Genomic DNA, 18207 nt, shown 5'->3' on the forward strand with positions numbered 1-18207 from the left:
GGTGAATAGATTAGTGCCACACACTAGATTTTGGGTGTATTTGGTCTGTTAGAAGAAAGTACCTCCCAAAATTTTAAAGAAAGAAAAACTTATCTTTTTACAAAAATAAGCATAAATATGATGAAAGGATGGTATATGACTGTAAAGATGAAAATTATAAAAGATTTTATAAAAGGAATTGATAAGAAGTTGGTTGAAAAAAGAAAGAAGAGAAAATAAAAAAAAAATGGAGAGAATGTGATCAGGCAGATCAGGCAGGAGACTAGAACAAAGCCATACACTAGAGATTTAGGGTATATGTTTGGTCTCTTAGAAGAAACCGTATCCCAAAATTTTAAAGGGGAACAAATTATATATGTACCAAAAATAAGGTTAACTAGTATGAAGAGGTAGAATATGAATCTAAAAATGAAAAATAAAAAAGTTTTTTTAAAAAAGGGATTGATAAGATGTTGGTTGAAAAAGGGAAAAAGAAAAATTCAAAAAAGAAATAGAAAAAGTAAAAAAAGAAAATTAAAGAAATAACTTTGAAAGACTAAAGAATCAGGGGGAAAAAAGTCATGAATTCTATGTGCAGTATTCCCTTAGCTCTGGAGTTCTGCCGTTCTCATTGATCAGTAAACTTGATCTTGGCTGGCTGTTCTTGCTGATCTTCTGGGGGAGGGGCCTTTCGCAGTGGTTCTCAAATGTCTTGGCTGGAGGCAGAATTGCCCCGCCCTTGCCGGTCCGGGCTAAGGAATCTGCTGGGGTTTGCTCTCGTAGCTTTTGTTCCCTGCAAGCTTTCTGTACAGCTTTGGAGGATGAGAGTGAAAATGTCAGCCTCCCAATCTCTGCCCTGGAGGAGCCGAGAACTTCAGGCCCTGCTCCTCAGTGTGCCCCTAGAGAAAAGCAGTCAGTCACTCCCATCTCACTGGTCTCCGGCCGCACTCTGTGCTCACCTGGCCTGTGACCGAGCATTTCTATCTCGGTTTGATATACCCTGTTTGGAGTCTCCAAACCCAGCAGATCCCTGCAGTGCATTCCCATGCTGCTCCTGCCAGTGGCGGAAGGGGAGTCTCTCCAGATCTGCTGCTTGTTGGGTCCCTGCTGGAAGAGCAGTGGCCCGACTGTGCCACAGATCACGGTTTATGGCAACCCCGAACTGAGAGCCCATTCCTCGGCTCTGTCTCTGCAGCCAGCTTCCCCACTCCAATGCCTGGGAGCTGTGCTGCACTCAGGCACCCCCGGTCTTCCTGTGACCCCGAGGGTCCTGAGACCACACTGTCCCAGAGAGGGTTCCACTCCCTGCTTAGCCACTGGAGCAAAGTCCTTCAGTGGAGCCATCTTCTAAAAGTTCCTATTTTGTGCTCTGCTGCTCTGTCATTTGCCAGTATGGGCTGACGAAGGCTCCCTCCCCGCCGCGGTCTATCTTCTGAATATTGCCTCAAATTCACTTCTCTGCACGTCCTACCTTCCAGAAAGTGGTCGCTTTTCTGTTCAGAGAGTTGCTGCTATTCTTTTCTTCAATTTCCTGTTGAGTTTGTAGGTGTTCAGAATGGTTTGATAACTATCTAGCTGAATTCCTGGGACCAGACGAAATTTAGGTCTCTTCCTCCTTTACCATCTTGCTCCTCATCCAGTCATTTCTTATTTAGAAAATATCCCTAGTTCTTTAGGCATTTCTTTATGTGACTTGTTTTAAAATCCGCACATTCTCTTTGCTCTTCTCTGAATTTACCTCTTAGATTTTCCAGGAAGCATAGTGTTTAGACTCAACACAAGTTCTAGTAGGGATGGCTTCGTGGGTGTGTATAACCAACCTCTGCAATCCCACAGGACCCCCACATGTTTTGCAAGGCCCTCTGCTTAGTTTAATGCTCTATGGTCACTGACTTCAAATTTGTAATGGTTTTTGAACAAGAGCCCCTGCATTTCCATACTGCAGTCAGTCACACAAATTATGTAGTTAGTCTGTGTCCCAGCTCTGGTGTGATTGGTTGTACAAACAAGTCATTGCCCATGTGCACTGTAACTAACATAGCCTGAATATATGTAATCTGTGCTTCAGTGGCCACCTCACTCTTCAGTTCATATTCTACTTACTACCAAATGTGACTCCGAGATCTGTTTCTGCTATGTACCTATGTTGCCTTCATGCTGGATTTTTGAAATTATTGTTGGAAACAAATAGAAGATGCTGCCTTAATTCTGGTTAAGCATGGACCCTTAAAGATTTGGTCCATGTTTCCAGACTGTTGAGCTCTTATTATGTTCTGATTGTGTCATCCAATATTTTTGTCCCTCTTTATTGCATGCCACCAAAAGACACTTGTAATCCAGTCTTATAAAGAGATGGCAATATCATCGTATGGAACATTTTTAAAATACAAGGAATAATTGTTTCAATAAATGTGATCAAATTGCTATAGTTGGTTTAAAGGGATAATATCTCTAATTCCAGTAGCAAGGGCATGATCTTTTCTTCTTATCTAAAGATACTTTGTTAGTTCTTGCTGTTATCAAGAATTGGGATGTAAAATTAATACAGTTGTGATGGAGATTGCTGCTGAAGGAAGACCCTGTTCCTAAAACTGTATTGCATTAACAACTCACCTCAGAATTATAATTATTTAATGTTAATATTGAAAATCTGTGTTTCTTCTTACATTGGCAATGAAGTTCATTTGGGTTGGAGCCTCTCCTGTTACCCAGTTCCTTTAGTTGATGCTCTAGTATTGTGTGAAAGAAGATATTCTCAAGAGAGAAAGTTACATGAGATGTAGAGATGCACAACCATTTTTAGTAAGTTATTTCCAAATTAAGCAATTTTATTTATTTCTTTATTTTATTATTATTTTTTTTTTTATTTAAAGTAACCTCTACACCCAGTGTGGGGCTCGAACTTACAACCTGAGATCAAGAGTTGCATGCACTTCTGACTAAGCCAGCCAGGCACCCTGAATTAAACAATTATTTACTTTTATATTAAGTTCACCATGGAAAATTTTAAGAAAAGTAAAACTTTTCCAAATATGATGATGTCACTTTTTATCTCAGCCATCTTTATGCTCAGGTGATGAAATATGGATTAGTTTGCTCATCTAATGAATAAAACAGTTAGGTTGAATTAAATACTAGTGTGATAGCTGTAGTCTGATTAATTAGATTTAAAAAATATTTAGATAATTTATCTATTTCCCAATTTGGTCTGAATAATCATTTACTCAGAAATACAGGAGTGAAGTCCTCACAAGCCAAGAAACAAAATTTTACATTTGGGCTGACTTTTATTTTTTCACAGAAAGCGATATACATTAGGGAAGTCTTTTACCCAGTATGTTTTCTGAAGTCTCTCATTGTGCAGTAACAGATTCAAGAGTGAGTTTACAGTAAGATCACTGCACTGGTAGGAACACCTTAGTTCTGTTTTGTATTGTTGGAATAACTTGATAATTGACTTCACATTCATTATTTTCCCATCATCTCTGAAGTGAAGAAGATAGTATGGCTCCTCAGTGAAGTCTCTCTAATCTCCAACATTGTAGACATTTGTAAATTTGTGAAATGCCTCCAGAGAGATGGGATGGTATAAATGATTTATATTATTGATTAAGTTGGCACGTGGAAGGTCTAAGCTCAGAAATTTAAAAAAAAAAAGACAATTTTTCTATTATGGTTCCATAGTCTGCAGAAATCACACTATTCAAATCTCAAAAAGTGCTTGGTAGCAGTTACAATGATACTTTAAAAAAAGTACACAGGAATTGTGCTCACATGTATATATCTGTATATCTACACATTGAGTCGTTTATTCATCAAAAAGTATTATGTGTATAGTTTTGCCACATACTGTTGTAGATGCACAGGATTACAGCAGGGAGCACCACAATTATCTGTCTTTATGGGCTTACACTCTGGGGGAGTGCGAGAAAAGACAGATAACAAATAAGATAATGAGGTAAGATATACTGTGAGCTACATAAGATAATGAGGTGAAAATATCTATATTAAGACTATAGAGAAAAGTTAAGTGGCAAATGCATGTGGGGGATCTAGGGAAGGGGATTTCGCTTTAAATATTGTGTCCAGAGAAGTGCCTGCTGAGAAAATGACCAAGATCTACAGGCAGTAAGGTGCGAGCCATAAAGATATATGAGGAAGGCTGCCCCAGGCAGAGCAGACAGAAAGTTCAAAGGTCTGGAGGTAGAAACTCACATGCTGTGTTTGAGAAATAGCAAATAAAACAGCATTGAGGGAGGCGAGTGACAGAGGAAAATGAGAACCAGACACCATGGGAAGCTGAATCTCATAAAATATTGTTGGCTAGTTTGAGGACTTCAGCTTTTATCCTGAGTGAGCAACATTAGGTGACTTGCTATTTAATAGAATTCCTGTAGCCATTGGGTTGGGAACAATCTAAGCAAGAGCAGAAGTAGCAGACCTGTTAGGAGGCAATTGGATGATATTCCACAGTCAGATACTATCTTTTTGTAGTTCCAATTACAGTCAACACCCTGCATTTTCTATATCCAGGTCTTCTAGTTTGGAATTTATTCACTCATTTAGAGATGTATTATAAATGTTAACTGATATAATTGTTAACTGTGGTTGTTGCTCTAGGTTGGAGTTATATGATTTTGGCCATTAGTACATGTGACCTGAGATGCCTGTTTTCCCTACCTTCATAAACTCAGGACAATCCAGTTCAATCAGATAAGGGTTTATTGAGCACCTGCTTTATGCCAGGCACTGCTCCTATTACTTGGGATACATCAGTGAACAAAAGAGGCTAATACCCTGCCTTCATAGAGCTGCATTTTAGAAGGGAGAAAACAGAAAAGTAATGGAAAAATAATGGACACAGTAAATAAGTGATCAAACTTATTAGATGATTACAAGTGAAATTGAAACAAAAATGGAAAATATAGACCAAATTAAAGAGATAGGTGAAGTCTTGATGTTAATCAGATATTCTGGATATTAATAAAGTGAAATTTAAACAATACCTCAAAGAGGTCAGAAAGTTAGTCATGGGGAGTTCTGGAAGAAGATTTCAGGCAGAGGAAAACAAGCACTGACAAGCAACAGGCAGTGCAAAAGCTCCAAAGCAGAAACAAGACTGTCAGGTTCAAAGTATAGCAAGCAGATCAGCATGTCTAGAACAGAAGGAGCAGTGGAGAATTAGTAGGGTATAAGCTATGAGTAGATGTGAAAGCCAGATCACATAGTTGCTTGAAAGCTCTTGTAGAGACTTTGGAGTTTGCTTTGCATGAACTGGGATGCCAAGAAAGGAGGAAGTGTGATCTGACTTAAGCACATCGTTCTGGCTTATTGTGCTGTACTAGGGCACAGGAGGGCAGTGTTAAGAGCAGAGAAGGCAGGTAAGACATTGTTACAACAGTACGGGTCAGAGATGGTGAAGGCTCAGGTGAGGACGGCAACAGGGAAGATGGGGAGAAGTCGTCATATTCTGGTCATATCTGAAGGTAAGATCCAACGGGATTTGCTAACATACAGGATATGGGGTCTGAGACAAAGATAAGAGAACAGTAACATTTTAGGACCTGAGAGATTAGAAGAGTAGGATTGCTGCCATCAGTGACGTGGAAGATTCTAACAATAGCATTAGGGGAAATACAAGTCATCTCACTCGGGACAGGAGCCTCGTGGACAGCTAAGTGGGGATGTCTAGGTAGGCAGTCAGTCTAAGGTCTGGAGGAGGAACGAGGATCTGTACTGGAGATGTAAATGAGAGAGTCATCGCCTTAGAGAGGTATGAGCCATGAGACAGCCATGGGGTCTCCAAACAAACGTCTGAAGATAGAACAAAGGAGAAGACCAGTGATGAGCCCTGCAAATTCTCACTAAATGTTTTGGGAAAGAAAGAGAGACAGGAAAGAAAGAGAAAGAGAGAGAGGGAGAGAAGGATGGAGGGGGGGAGAGAGAGAGAAAGGAAGGAAGGAAGGGAGAGAGAAAGAGGAAGGAAGGGAGAGAAACTTCAAATTGGACTTGATAACTAACTGGAATATCAGTCCAGATCTGTTATCTAAATACTTTAAACTCGGTGCCTGGGTGGCTCAGTCGTTAAGCATCTGCCTTCGGCTCAGGTCATGATCCCAGGGTCCTGGGATCGAGCCCCGCATCGGGCTCCCTGCTCAGCGGGAAGCCTGCTTCTCCCTCTCCCACTCCCCCTGCTTGTGTTCCCTCTCTCGCTGTGTCTCTCTGTCAAATAAATAAATAAAATCTTAAAAAAAAATAATTTAAACTCATTTCAGATTGAAACTGTCCTTTACCCTTGTAGCATGATCTTTTTGAATGTATTCAAAGTGTATTTTCAAAAAAATAGTGTCACTTTACATGACCACTCCAGTCACTGGGTCGTGACCATGGGGAGTGCTGTGCTACAGAAAATATGGAGGCTGGACATGGGTTTCATGGAGGAAGGAGCCCCATGATGGCATTGTGAGGTCTGCCAACGGAGCAAAACAGGAGAAGGGTGGCATGCATACCACAAAATGGCTCATCTTAGTCTGTGCAAATCTCATAAATGAAAACTCTATTTAAGGGCTTTTACTTTTGGGGTCAAACTTTCCTTAGGATTTCAAACACTGTTTCCCTAGAAATCTACATTTACCTGTATACTCTCAAAAAAACCCCTATGTACCCCAAAATATTTACACACAATTTTAGTCAGAATGTGGGGAGTCATCTATGGACTTTTATTCTAGAACACCTTCTCTACCAAGTCAAAAAGTCTTGTTAGATTTTCTTTCAAAATTCTGTCAGATTCTATATTAATTTGAAGTTTGGTACACTCTAGCCTATTTAGCATGAGTAGCAAATAGAAATGAAACACAGTTATTTCACTATTATCATTGTTATAATCACTCTTTGGAGAAACTTGCCAAGAATAATTAAAAGTTATTTGCAACTTCATTGCCTTTTTATTGGCCATTGACTTTGTAAACAGAAATTGGCTCAGGCCAAGTGGCTCATGTTTCATATAGTTTCCTGGGTTTAGTGTGCTTATAAAATCTTTCATTACCAATGCAGTAAGCAGGACTAACTGAACTGATCCCCTGAAAGACAGATGGTAATTCCAAACATTACTAAACAGAGCTATATTCCTGCCCTAAAATTTTAAATTTATACATTAATGATATGAAACTACTCTTAAATTAGCTGAATCCATACCCTTCTGCCATAGCAAAAAGAGAATAAATAGCCTCTTGTTCAATAGTGATATGATTTTGCCATCAAAAATTAGGCAAGGGATGGAACACATAGAACATTCTGGAATCTAACTACTGCCAGAAAGTGTGTCTTAGTTTTAATTAAACTAAAATGAAACTCATTGTTGCATGGCTTTCACATCTACCTAATCTACATTAATTACCTCTATATAGCAAGTCCATCTCTCTGGGTACTCGGGACCCATTTTCAAAACAAATCTTCCTGGTTATTACGGTGATATGCCATGGTCTTCAAACTCAAAGATCCATTGGAGGGCTAATGAGGCTCTTTTAGAGCCTTCAGGGATGATTTGTAGCCAGCTGTTTTGAAATTTCAAACCAAAACATTTCTGCCACACTTTATAGAGGGTTCTAAACTCAAATCCTCCTGGAGTAAGGTGATTGTGAGGTTTGTCATGAATGGTGAGCACACATTTGCCCAATGCCATTCAAGACATGTATACACTAAGGAGGTCAGGCAGGTCAGGTCGTCAAGCTCCAGCTTGGAAGTCCCAGGTTCCATGTGTTTAAGTGGATACAAAGCAGCTTCTGAAGAAAATGGGCATCTCATCTATAGCTTACAACTGTGGAGGAGGGCTGGGGTTCACACAGGTGGGGTTACATTGGCTTTGCAATCTTCATGGTGGGAGCTGAGCCCCCATGTCCTCTTTTCTTTATAGCTTATGGATCCACTCTCAGCACAGCAGGGCATGAACTCTAGAGCCCTTCTTAGGAAGTGAGGTTTTATTTTATTTTTTATTTTGATAGAGATTCCCAAGTCATTTTTTTTTTTTTGCTAAAAAAGTCATTTAACTTTTTAAATACTTTATCCCAGGAATTAGAAGAGTCCATGGTTAATATAATATTTTGTGAAATTCTCTTTAACTTTTGCCCCAATTTCTCAATGCATTTCTTGGTTCTCTCTAGTTTGAAAGCATGGCTATTCATATGCATTAGGAAGTGAGGTTTTATAATAGTTTGAAGTCCGGTTTACCTGATATTCCAGTTTAAAAATATGACGTTTAAGGAAGATTGTAGCGATGGTTGTGGTGCATAGACCAGAAGTATTAGCATTATTTGAGAACTTGCTAGAAGCTCCCATTCTTGACTTTCTGAATCAGAAAGGGACTGGAATCCCTGGACTTACTGAATCATCTTGGGATGGGACCTAGCACTTTGTGTTTTCCCAAGTCCTCAGGGTTAGTCTAATGCTCCCTGAAGTTTGAGAACCACTGGTCTCAGGCAGTGTTTCTTAAATTTTCATATGCATAAGAACTGCCTGAAGAGCATATCTAGGGCCAAACATCTTTATATATAACACTATAACAAACATCCAAGCCAGTGCATCCTTTCTACACCAAAACATTTGTGAAAAATAGGTAATGTTTATATGACTTTCTTTTACAAAGTAATTTAGTGCTTTGAATCAAACCACCAAAACTGTTATTTGAGAAATTGGAAAAGAAATATGCTTCTAAGAGATACCAATTTTTATTTCTTATCCTATAACTATGTGTTCTTTACTATGGTTAGATAAGATACCAAATTATGACAGTCCAATGCATTTAATAGATTTTATTTTTTTGCATTTAAAAGATTTTAGAGAGAAAAAGAATAAAAGGTTTTTATTGGGAAATTATGTGTGTGTGTGTGTACATATACACACATATATATCTCATTTATAGTATATATGTGTGTATGTATATGTTTATATACAAATACAAAGATATTCATGCATATCACACATGCACACATATAATTGGGTGTTCCTTTCATGTGACTGCCCATTGTTAAAACATTTTGTCCTTTGTAAATTCTGTGAAGCTGAAATCATTTGCATTATGTTTCTTAAATTTCTTTTTTAAATTTTTTTCATGGGGAAACAGCCCTTTAAGCATATTGACAATGGATTCACTGATATAGTTGACAGAATTCAGGTTATTTAACGTTCTATGGATATTTTATAATTAATAAAGTTGGAATAGCGGGTTATTTAATACAATATCATATATGGCCAAGGGATAACTGATGGGCTGTTTTTATAAATCCTGAAAGAAGCACAATTCATATTACAGTCCTTTTGTTTCCAAAACAGAAGAGTAACTCAATTTTAAGGCACCACAGAGGATGCCATACTATTTCAAAATGATTTACCTTCTCGGTTTTCCCTGCTTTCCAAACTTGTTTTCTTTTCACTTCAAAATGTGCATTTTTAAAGAGGGAAAATGTTGCTGATAGCCATTTGTTACAATCACAAGTTATAATAAACAACTGCTGATTTCACTGCATTGGAAATGCATAAGGTGATATCTTGTGATTGAATATTTTTGGGAGGCAGATTTTGTTTTGATTTTGGTTATGATATCGTAAGATCCTATTCCAAGTCTGTAATTTTGACCATGAAACTGAAATTATGGCTTTTCTAGTTTGTTCAGGCTGCTATAATAAAATATCGTAGACTGGGAAACTTGTAAACAGCAGAAATGTGTTCCTCACAGTTCTGGAGGCTCAGTCCAAGATCAAGGCACTGTCAGATTCAGTGTCTGGCAAGGGTTTGCCTCCTGGTTCATAGATGGCTGTCTTTCTGCTGTGTCCTCACATGGAAGAAGAGGCAAGAGAGTTCTCTGAGATCCCTTTTATAAAGACACTTACTCCATTCATGTGTGCTCCACCCTGAGGATCTAATTGCCTCCCAGAGGCCCCATCTACTCCTACCATCACAATGGGGGTTAGGATTTCAACATATGAATTTTGGGGGGACCCAAACATTCAATCCAATATTGGCTTCAAAAAAAAAAAAAGAATCTTCACTTTAACATATTGAAATATTTTCAAAATAAATTTATTCAAAAATTAGCCATTGCCCTTATATATATGTGTATGTGTATATATAATAGATTCTGAAAGAAACTCAATTTATCTTACAGCATTACATAATATATATGTAATGTGTGTGTGTGTATATATATATATATATACTTAAAAATAAATACATTCAAATCTTATTTTTTAAATGGCTCTTCTGTCAAAGTCACATTTAGTGACTCCAGTTAAACGTCTTTAGAATATGATTCTTATTTAAAAAATATATTTTTGTTGTGGTGTAGAATTTAACAGTGTTTTGAAGAAGATTTAGGTAGGGACGCCTGGGTGGCTCAGTCAGTTAAGCGGCTGCCTTCGGCCCAGGTCATGATCCCAGGGTCCTGGGATCGAGTCCCACATCAGGCTCCTTGCTCAGCAGGGAGCCTGCTTCTCCCTCTCTCTCCTTCTGCTTGTGCTCTCTCTGTCAAATAAATAAAATCTTAAAAAAAAAAAGATTTAGGTAGGCATCATGGGAAAGAATAAAAAAATTTGCATTTCTTTGTTTTGGACATTGCTCACCAGTTGTTTTTAGATGAGCGCTCTTTATCTGTCCTATCTATAAATTATGTGATTTTTAGGAGATGTGAGGTTTTAAGGGATACTGTATTTTTATATAGAGGATTTTCTTCTGGTCCATCAAGAATATTTTTGCTTTGATATTTTTGTTGAAGGAATAATTTTAAAATATGGTTCTAATTCTTAGAAAATGAGATTTACTGATTGTATTTGAATCCCTTTCTGGTCACCAGTGAATTTGTAAAGTTGTTCAAGATAATACTGGCATATATTAGAAAAAAAGAAAAGTCCCGTGATTGTACACCATGTCAGTGATTGTGTTGTCTGTGTCTTTCCCATGGACAACTCCAGAGAAAAAAGGTGATCTCTTAACTATTTTAGTAAGAAATGAATTATTATTACCCTACCAACTGTTTGATTTAAACCTCAAATACAATAATTGAACAAATATTTATTGAATTCCTACTATGAAGCAGGTGTTACTCTGAACAGAGTAACATAAAACATAACATAAAACATAGTCCCTAACCTAAAGAATCTTAGCATTTTGAGAGTTGATCATATGGAAATATTAAATAATAATTCAAAGCATCGTATCTTACAAATGACAAATAAGCCAGGAAAAGAGTTAAATTATGTATGAGTTTAGAAAAATGGAAAGGTGAACTAAAATCGGAATGTGGGACTTGAGTTCAAATTTGAAGAGAATCCTAGCAGATAGGTCAAGTTTGGGGAAATGCAAGGAATGGGTTAAAGGGGTTCTGTGAAGGGAAATAACTGGAGTAAAGATGTGAATGAACTTTATGTATTTAACAGACAATGACAATTATCTTGGCTAGATCAAAGGACATGTGGAGGAGTCACAGGAAAAAAAAATATAGATACTGGCTATGTAAAAGTAGGCCACATTTTGGGGTTAAAAGATAGAACCTGGAAATCCTCTTAGCCATAATCTGGTTCCTATAAAACTCTTTTTATTTACTGTAAGAAAATATACAAAAAAATGACCTGTCCAATAATAAATGAAAATAAAATGCCTTTGTTTTTAATTGATACAAAAGTTGTCTCTCTGTTAAATCAAGTGCTGAAGTGAGTACACACGTATCCATGTATGCTCAAGCACGTGTATTTGCAAGTGAGGGTTGGAGTTGTCATTTATCACAATAAAGATTGCAGCTACCCAGCCAATTAGGCATGAGGAGAGCAAAGACTGGGTAAGGTGTGCTTTGTCTCACTTCGCTCCAGAGACATCTCCATCTCCTGTGCTAATCAACAGTGGCATGTTAAGTCATCCCGAGTGACAATTACAGACCTCTCATTAGAGGAAATGATTGCACAACTAGACAGATTGATAAGCTGATTGGTGTTTCCCCAGAAACTGAGCTCCTCCCCACCAGCCTCCTTTTTGACAACATTGCTGAATATTATCAATATGTATTTAAGGCAATTCAGGTAAAACGTCTTCTCTTGGCAAACAGGTTATGATTGCTTAGAAATTTATGCTGAGAGCAGAATCTAACATATCTCTCTGAATTGTAATAATACCCATCATTCTGAGAACGCTGCCCTTTTTTTTTTTGGAGTGCTTTCCACCCTCAGTTTGTGCAACAGGTTGTGTAGTGTTGAGGGTCAGGTTTCACATTTTGTTGATACATGGGAAGTGCAGTAGGTGGACAAAGCACTTCGCTGAGGCCTGGCCAATTAAAAGTGAAATGTCAGACTCCAACTTCATTTCAGACCTTGTACTACCAATTGTAGGTATCTTTAAAATATGGTTCACTTTTTTCCCCACTACCAATTAGTTGACTCTAGCCCCGGAAAAGAGGTTCTCAAACTTGAGCCCCCATCAGAAATTACATGCAGGTCATGTTAAAACACAGAGTACTGGGGTCTATACCTAAGGTTTCTCCTTTAGTAGGTCCAGGGTGGGCCCTGATTTGTTTGCAGTTCTAAAAAGTTCCCAGGTAATGCTAATGTTGATGGTGTTGCTGCTGGTCTTGAGACCAAAAACCACTGCCTTAAAAAGAAAGACTATAAAATAAATCTTGCTTGAAGGAGTGACTTTTTGGTGATTGCATTCTGTTGTCCAGATATTCAGCTTCTGAGTGTTCCCTTGGAATCTTTCCTAGCTTCCAGTCCTACATGATTCTGACATCTTTCTGGGCATTTTGCTCTTGTACCTGAATAAATGCTTTATTTCCTGCTTTGCTCTGACTTTCCAGCCATGCGTCATGGTCTCTCTTCATGAGGCAGGCAGACAGGCAATTCTATAACTAGAATAAGTCTGCCAATTGTGTTTTCTTAGATTGGTTTTCTGATTTGCTGTTATCCAGGCACTGATACAATTACACTGTGCTTAAATCCTCCATGGTACCAATATTTGTAGAACCATTCTAAATGTAACTGGTCAAACTAATCAGCTCAGTCTGTCTTTGTGATGGATGGTTCTGCTGTCAAAACACAGATATATTCATTGTCCTCAAGAAACTATCTTAATATGAATTATGCTGATTAATCATGATCAGATTGATTCTCAGGATCTTTCTGATCCAAAATGACCATGCATGGCCTTAAAGAAAATAACTAAAAACCTCGCCTACAGACAGTCTAGCATTTGAAGGCTAAGAGGTAAAATATCACCCTCATTTGAACAGTGTACATTATCCATATATGTATTCAAGAATATTTTATTTAATCCCTACTGTGTGCCAAACACTCTTGAATGTGCTGTGAACACAGCGGTGAGAGTAAGGTCTGCCCTCATGGAACTTATATTCTCACAAGGAGAAACACAATAAACAGATTACTAAATCAGATCACTTTAGAGAGCTTAGATGGCACAAAGTAACTAAAACAGAATAACATGATACAGGGACAGGTGGTGTGGAGTACATTAGGTAGAAAGATGTGTGTGGGTCTTTCTGAGGACATGGACTTTGGGCTGAGACCTGAATGATACAACGCAATCATCCATCTCTGTGTGGTAAAGGTAATGGTGAGGTTTGGAGTGATGGTAAAGGAAGAACTTTAGGAAGATGTTAAGAGAAAGTTGCAAATGCTTTGAGTCTGAAAAAGCTGAGGCCTTGTTGCTATGGAAGAGAGTTTGATTTTCTCTTAAGTACACTGGAGAATCATGGAGAGGTGGCAATGTCGACTTTATATAAAAAAAAAAAATTAGGGGCACCTGTGTGGCTCAGATGGTTAAGTGTCTGCCTTCAGCTCAGGTCATGATCCCAGGGTCCTGGGATCAAGCCCCACGTCTGGCTCCTGGCTTGGTGGGGAGCCTGCTTCTCCCTCTCCCTCTGCCTCTCCTCTGCTCATGCTCTCTCTTTCTCTTTATCGCTCTGTCTCAAGTGAATAAATAAAATTAAAAAAAAAAATTACCCTGACTGATGCATGGAGAATGCATTGTAGGAGATTAATACTAGACTGGTTAAGAGGTGAGCTCATCAGGCCTTTGTTTTAGACATTGACCTTGAACTTGCAGCTGCAGCTTCTTTAACTAAAAGATTGCTAAGTTATGTCTACCCAGGAATTTGGCTTTTGCCCTATATAAAACATTGTATAAAACATTGTAAAACACATTTAAAAGCCATTCTGGCTGAGAAAGGAATTGTCATCTGCTGAGAAATGACAGTGAACTGGACTGTTAGCAGTGGATATAATGAGAAGTGGTTAGATTCAGTACCTATTCTGGAAGCGAATCTGAAAAAAACTAGTTAAAAATGGATTTAGGGGGTAGAGCAGATGCTATTTGTGCCCTGTCCAGATACCCTTTGATAGCTGGTGAATCATCCTCTAGCTTTTGGGATTATGGGCTACCAAGAGCTTACCTTGCCTCTCTGTTGATTGACAGAAAGACTGAATGATTCCCAGTTCCACGTAAGACCCCATTTTTGCTTTTCCCCACCCTCCAGTTATCTTCTCTCATTCCTTTTCTTCCTACGGCAGTGGTTTTCTGAGTATGGTCTTGGGAAAAGTAGCATCAACACCAGCTGGTAACATGTTAGAACTATAACTTCTCAGATTCCACCATAGGCCTACTTAGAAATTCTGGAGATAGAGTCTAGTATTGAGTGTTTTAACAAGCCATGAAGGTGATTTTGATGCATTCTCAAGTTGAGAACCACTGCCATAAGGCAATCCCCCAATAAATCACTTGAACAAGAATTCCCTTTCATGTTCCATTACTGGGAAATGCAACCAAATACAAAGAATGAAGGAAAAACAAGAAACGAGAGTGAGTCCTAGGTTTGTGGCTTGAGCATCTAGTTGACTTATAGTTCAATTAACTAAGATGAGAAAGACATGGGGAAGATTGGAGAAATCAAGACTTGGTTAAGATTGAGGTACTTATGAGACATCCAAGTGGGAACACCAGGTAGGTAATCAATATATAAGTCTAGAATTCATGTGTAAAGTCAGGACTGGGATCTTAAATTTCAGAGCCTTCACTGTATGGATAATAAGACCTATGAATAGATCCTAGACAGATGAGAAAAGAAGGTAGAAAGAACCTCTAATGTTTGCATGTACTGAAAACTATACACAGTAGGTCTGTGTGACTTCTTTGTCTAAGATTGTATAAGATAATCACATTGGTTCCAAAATGCCGTGTATAGAACAGAACAAATAAGAGCTAAATGTATTAAGAATATGGGGCTATCTGAAATGTGTGTGTGCAAAGGGCTTAACAGTTTTTGCTAATTACTAATTAATTCAAAGTCGATTTGGCTTTAAGGATGTATAAAGATATTTTTCATCTGCTAGATGGAGAGGGCTTCTCATGGAAGATCATACATACACACATACACACACACCCACATTTGATGCCAGAAAAGGAGAACTTGGTGAGATATCATGAAGGAAAGTCTGATCCATGCATCCACATGTGAAATGTGAGGCAGAGAAATACAAAGATTAAAGATGGAGGATATCCTGGAAATGGCAGTTTTTGCACAAATATATACAAGGATGAAACTATTTCAATGATCATAAGGAAAGAGCTTCATTGCAAAGAATTTTTATATTTTTATGCAGTCAAATTATTAAAAGTTAAATTGAAGTGTGCCCAATAACTCTGTGAATGCCTTAAATACTGTTGCTTCCTTTCTAACATCATTTCTAATTTTTCCTTTAGTCATGAATTCAATAAGAGAAAGTAAATCTCATGATTAAAAAAATTATATATCATATCCAGGATTTTTCATTACTCAAAAAGCCTATTAAAATACCACCCACATTGCACACATGCTAGTCTCAATTGTGTCAATTACTTACGATGAAAATTTAACCCAGTTTCCAGAAGCAGATTGCTGGAACAGATTTTCAGTATTTTTCTACTATTTAGGGACTAGCACAGGTGAGGAAGAACAGGAAACATGCAGAGACCATTCAGGACTGACTCATCTTCCAGGAGTGATTTTTCTGTAGGCAGCTTGAGTTTTCTTTAGAACAACATTAGCATAATATAGCATGGTACTTATAAGCATGGGTTCTGAAGTCAGATGTAATAACTTAGATCCACCACCCACCAACTATATGACCTGGACAAGGGAACTGATCTCTCTCTGCTCAATTTTCTTGTCTAATAAGTGACAACCTCATAGGGTTATTGTGAGGAATAAACAGTGTAACAGTTGTAAGGCACTTAGTCTTGGAATATAGGAGGTCCTAAGTAACACCAAGTTACTGAAGTTAAGTAACACTTAACTTCATACCCATTGCCCATAGTCTCTGAGCTACAGGAATGCCCAGTCAAATGTATCATTAGATGAGCAGGTGTCTGTCTACTAAGAAGATAAACTTCTGTTAAGACTTTGTATGCTATTAATTGATGTGGAATGATATAGTCCTTATTTTAAGTAAAGGAAATTTTATCATATTCTGTTTCTAACAAGCATCCAAGCCATGTTCACCTTTATTTTTTTTATCATTTTATAATTAGTATAATCTTATTTCTGCTTCTACTGAAATGGTAGAAAGAAGTGAGTCAAGAAACTACCTTTTCCTTAACCAGGTACAGTAGAACTGGAAACCATCATTTACCCAAGATTGATGTTTTGATTTTGTTTTATAATATTTCAAGCTAAAGCATAAAATGGCAAACTAGCTTTACAGAGAATTAATGTGGTATACTGAGATGAACTGTGGACTTGTAATTAGTAAATGTATATTCTGGCCTTCAATTATCCTACATTCATTTATCTGTGTATTTAGCAAATATTTATTGGGTATGTGAATATATACTAGTCACTATTCTAGGTGATACAGTTGTAGGCAAAACCAAGATCACCTATCTCATGGAACTAGTGCTCTGGTGTCAGGATAGAGAAGTCAACAAATTAAATAAATATTCAATATGCTATGTAGTGATTGAATGCTAAGAAAAATGCAAATTGGCTAAGGGGTAAAGATTGATGGAGAGTTTTCTATTTGTTTTGTTTTATTTTTAATAAATTGTTATTTGACCCTACACATGCCAGTCAGTCCTTCTGCTTTCTAGTTTTCCCATTTAGTGTGTGTGTTTGGGGGGAGAAGTGGATGTGAGATTCTGAAGGCCTTCCAGTTGTTAGTTGGGACTGACCCAGGGTACTGTGTAATCATGCAATGTGGCAGTCATCCTCTGTTTAAAGAGAAGTCATTTCCAGTTTGCTTTAGCTAATACTTGGTCCCCTTGCATTTTTTTCTACACGCACACATAATAGTTTGCTTCCTTACCCCCGCATTATTGTGTGGTACATTACAAAGCAGTTTGCAATCATTTTCTCACATTAACTCACCATTTTATTCATTGTTTCCTTCATTTAATATGTATTGAGGTTATACCATATGCCAAGAAGCATGCTGGAAGATTTAGATCAGTATTAGTATCCCCGTATCACAAAAAAGAAGTGGAGCCAATAAATACGAATAAATACCTCCTTCTTGAGAAGATGTCAGTGAAAAATGAACTCACTGAGAGGCATCCTAGTTCCCTTGGGGAAAGAAAGACAGAGAGGACACAGGAATAAGCTTGAAAGCAGACCTTAGGAGAGGACTGAGAGGAATTTCCAACAATATTTCTCATGTGTTACCAGGAAAAGACAATACATCTTAAAGAAGACTGAGCTGCCCAGTCGGCTTACATTTCTTCATTGAACCCCTCCTTATGACCTGTAGGTACTGAGAGCTTTATATTGACACTTCTTTAAAGTGTGAACCGTAGTAAAAAGCAACAATTACCTATGGATGATCTCAGTAATTCTAGTATAAAGACAAAGAGCAGATCCATGTAGAGTTAAATCTAGAATTCATCTCTGAACACATATTATGTTGCTTCTTTTATTCATGTGCTGTCCTTGTGAACTCAGAGAAAGGCAGGCCTTCTTGATGTTTGTCTCTCAGGGATGTCTATGAGAGAAGACGGTCTGATTTTGGTCATTAGAAATCTTTGCATAAGAAGTTCTGTATGAATGGCTCCGGATCAATGCTTTATAAGTAGTATATTCCATGAAGTAACTACAAAAAATATTCTTTGGTCAAGGAAAGAGAAGAATTTGCCATTAAAGAAAGTCAGTTTTCTGCCTAACACAATGAAAAGATCTGTCCAAGAGGTATTCATCTGTGCTAACATCTG

The 18207-nt window shown here is 37.8% G+C and overlaps 1 protein-coding gene across 3 annotated transcripts in view; it reads left to right on the forward strand.

Moving 5' to 3' along the window:
• Positions 1-18207, forward strand: part of DCC (DCC netrin 1 receptor) — a 1177272-nt gene that overhangs the window by 483970 nt on the left and 675095 nt on the right. The window lies entirely within an intron of this gene.

The sequence above is a fragment of the Zalophus californianus genome, chromosome 14, assembly GCF_009762305.2.
Source record: "Zalophus californianus isolate mZalCal1 chromosome 14, mZalCal1.pri.v2, whole genome shotgun sequence".
Lineage (NCBI taxonomy): Eukaryota > Metazoa > Chordata > Mammalia > Carnivora > Otariidae > Zalophus > Zalophus californianus.